The sequence below is a fragment of the Cyprinodon variegatus genome, unplaced genomic scaffold (assembly GCF_000732505.1).
Source record: "Cyprinodon variegatus isolate N-32 unplaced genomic scaffold, C_variegatus-1.0 Scaffold233, whole genome shotgun sequence".
Classification (NCBI taxonomy): Eukaryota; Metazoa; Chordata; class Actinopteri; order Cyprinodontiformes; family Cyprinodontidae; genus Cyprinodon; species Cyprinodon variegatus.
In genome coordinates, this window is record NW_015150686.1 from 136,080 (window position 1) to 139,802 (window position 3,723).

Genomic DNA, 3,723 nt, shown 5'->3' on the forward strand with positions numbered 1-3,723 from the left:
TTTTTATATATACATAGCGGCAACACGCTGCACATGTCGCATCACCAACAGCCATCATCTAAACGTTAAATCTAATTTACAGTTGTGTTAGATTTATATTGAGTTAAATAATCACTTTTCTAAAGCCGTTGTCCTATTAGTCCCAATTGATTTCTGCTAATCATACCATTAAAAGTTGGCTTTTTTGTTGTGAAGCACACAATATTGTTTGCAGATGATAGGTATTAGGCCGTATAAAATTATATTTCATTACTGTATTTCCAAAATTGTGCAAACACAAATTTTAAAATGAAAACATGGCATCAATATAATGTTTTATTTAACAAAACATCTTTTGTGATAGTGGCTCGACAGAGATTGAAAAAAACAGTTAACACATTGTTCAATTTCCAAGGTCTGAAAGGCTTTAAGAGATCTCTGCAATCTTAAGAGTTCTTTCTTTCACTAAGGTGGATGTCTTACTGGCACTGTTATCAGTGACCAATTAACCAGTCATCAATTATTAAGAGTGGTTGAAAGACCTCAATTGTGACTATGCGTGTGTTCCACTATCTTTTGGTGTTTAAAAGGTTGGAGTGACGTAATCTCCAAGCTAAATACATTCCAGTTTTCCACTTCTGGAAACATTGTATTCTCAATCATCACTAAAGCCACTTTTTTAAACATAACAATTTCAAAAACACTGTCCTATACTGCATGCTGTGCTTCTCAAAAGCATTTAAAGATATCATCCTCTAAACAATTTCAAATAAGCCCTGAATGACTGACTTAATGCAAAAAATTAAAGAACCACGGCAAACCATCTATGCAGCAAATTATAACTACTGTTAAGATCAATAAAATCCACTTCCCATGCAGGACTCAGGCACAATCTCATTTACACACTTTCTGGGGCGTTCCAGCTGGAATTTGCAGAAGGGAAGTTGGAAATGGAAAATACAATATCGCAATGGCCTAGAATAAATGTGTTTGTAAAATTATAAATCACCTTTATTTCTATTACAAATCAACCAGGTGTGCAAATATTTTACTGTTTAAATATAATTATGAAACAAAAATTTATTTAAAAGCATCACCATACATTTAAAGACAGTTTGAGATAAAACAAAAAGAATCCATAAAAAAGAGGAACCGTAAATGGAAGATATTTAATCTGGATAATCGAGGTGAGGGGTCAGTTCATTATTATAAGTAAAGAGGCATTTTCCACTGAAAGATGTTGTATGGATGTGTACTATACATCATCAGTTTAGATTTGATCAGAACCAGAACGTAAATGATGACATATTTAAGCAGAATGTGATCATTTTTGTCCCCATTACTCGGTTTGGGGTATAAAATAAAGAATAGAAATATTTTGAGCTGCAAGAAAAAAAAATGATGATATATGTCCTTTTAAAAGAAGAATATGCTGCATAAGTGATTTGCTGTGCTTGAGTCTGATTGACTCCTGTGAGAGTTTCTGCAGTCTTTCCTGTCAGACCCCAGGGTGCTGTCTAAATTAGCTGGGACGAGTGGATTGTTACAAGGATGACCCTTTCCCTTTTTACCCTGTTCTTCCTCCACATACATACACAATCACTTTATCACACAAAGACACTGTGAACGTCAGCTGCTAAGCCTCAATAAATCTGATAAGCCACCCTGGTGGCTTCTGCACCCAGTCAGCGTGGCCAGTGTCAGGCAGCCTGCAAAGCCCTCGTCAAGCGGGACTTCAAAGCGCCGTGAAGGGCCGCGCTCGCACCCCTGAAAACTGCCCGCTCTATCAGCCCTCCCTTAGCCTACCCCCTACCCCCACCCCTTGCTGATGTCGTTATTGAAGTCTTTGGCGCACCATCCGAGGAGTAAGTTACCATTGACAGGTTCAGAGCTTGGTTGGCTCACCCATGAGGATTCATGACTTTGAAGCTACTGGCCTTAAGCTGCATATTATTCTTTTCAGGCTTTCTACGCCCCATCAATACACAAGAGCTCCACCAGACAGCACCCTACTACACTGCACCCACACAGTCCATATCGTACCAGAAAAAAAATAAAATACACAGACACACTGAAGTAGAAAGAGAGGCATATGCAAGCACACTCTTACTGAGTTATATATCTGCAAACACATACTTTATTGAATAGCCTCACTACATCCCTGCACGACAGGAAAAGTTAAAAGCAACAGCAGAGCAGTACCAGGCTCCAGCAGCCCAGGCAAACATCCCTCCAGCCACAGCCCATCCGCCGCGCCTCTCACTCTCTTCATCAGCAGTTAGTGGACATCTGTGCAGTGCCAGCCCTCTCCATATGTCCCGGCAGTCGGAAGACAAACGACCATGTCAGCGCGGTGGCTCGCCTGTATGTCTGATGCCACACAGGGCTTCCAGGATGGGCACGTTGTGAGAATCAGAACCAGTTAGAATGAGCAAGGTGTGCAGAGCTGCTGGTGAGGGGTGAGATCCTCTCTAGACACAGGTTTATCAAAACATCTGCAAGGCTAATGAGGCTCTCATGAAAAAGGGAAAAGGAAAGTTTAGCATGGAAGGTAGATCAGCTCTCACAGTGGACAGAAATGTACTTAAGATTCTGAGAAAAATAAATGTTATTTACATTATTCAGGATGGAGATGCTGCGTGTTAATTATCCCTCTGGTTTTAAGTTCCTCTTGACCACAATTCATTTGGCGACACAAGACACAGGAGCAAAGATGAAAATGACAGCAGTTTAAATTAAGAAAGATCTCACAGCTTAACAAAAGCATGAAAACAATTATTGGTTTCTCTGGATGTCAGCTACAAACAGGCAGAAATCAGCCCAGGCAGCTATAAAAAAAAGGTGCTAACAAAATGTTATGTGTTAGTGGAGCAGATCCGAAAGGTTACGGCTTAAATTAAAAATAACATTAATACTGCAGCTCTGCTAAGCTCTGCAGAAAGTTATAATAGCAGGAGATTAAAACTTCCAACAATCACTGCTTCCGGAAATTACATACAGTCTGTTTATAATCTGTGTTTTTGTGAACAATTTACTCTATAGGTTCACTATAGGTTAAAGTTTCTCAGTCATAATACTCATGAACAAAGTAATAACTAGTGACAGAAAGATGGGCTCAAAGGATTCGACTCTTTTGATTCATTATGTAGGATCTTTTATTGACCTGTTTCACTTTAACTTCACAAAACTAAATGGTTGATATGTTAAAAAATGTATTAGAATTTTATCATTTAACAAAACTATTCATACTTGTGCTTTTTTATTTGGATCAAACATGTTTACTGCTCTCATTAGCAGAAATCTGCAAACATTTCTACAGAACCAGAACCAAACTTAAGCAAATAGTATTTCAACTCATCTCGAAAGCATTTTGATCCATCAATTAACATATGCAGAGGTGTGAAGTTATCACGTATAACCACTGTACTGTAGAGTATTTATTTATATCGTACTTTTTAATAGTACTTTTTATATTTAAACATAAATATCGGTATTTTGTAGTCCATAATTTCTTAAAACTGACTCGTCCCCGTGGCTCCTCATAGCTTCGGCATTGTGGCAAATGGAGGATTTCCTCTCCTCTTCGCTTGGTGGTGGGGGAATTCCTGGGTTGGCCCCTACATGGTGCCTTTGCTCTGGGTGTCCCTTTGAGTGTCTTGGTTTAGGGTACTCCAGCGCTTGAATCGGTGCTCTGGTAGGGCAGGTCTATGGCTCTTCACAACCACTATTGAGCATTTTTCCTTT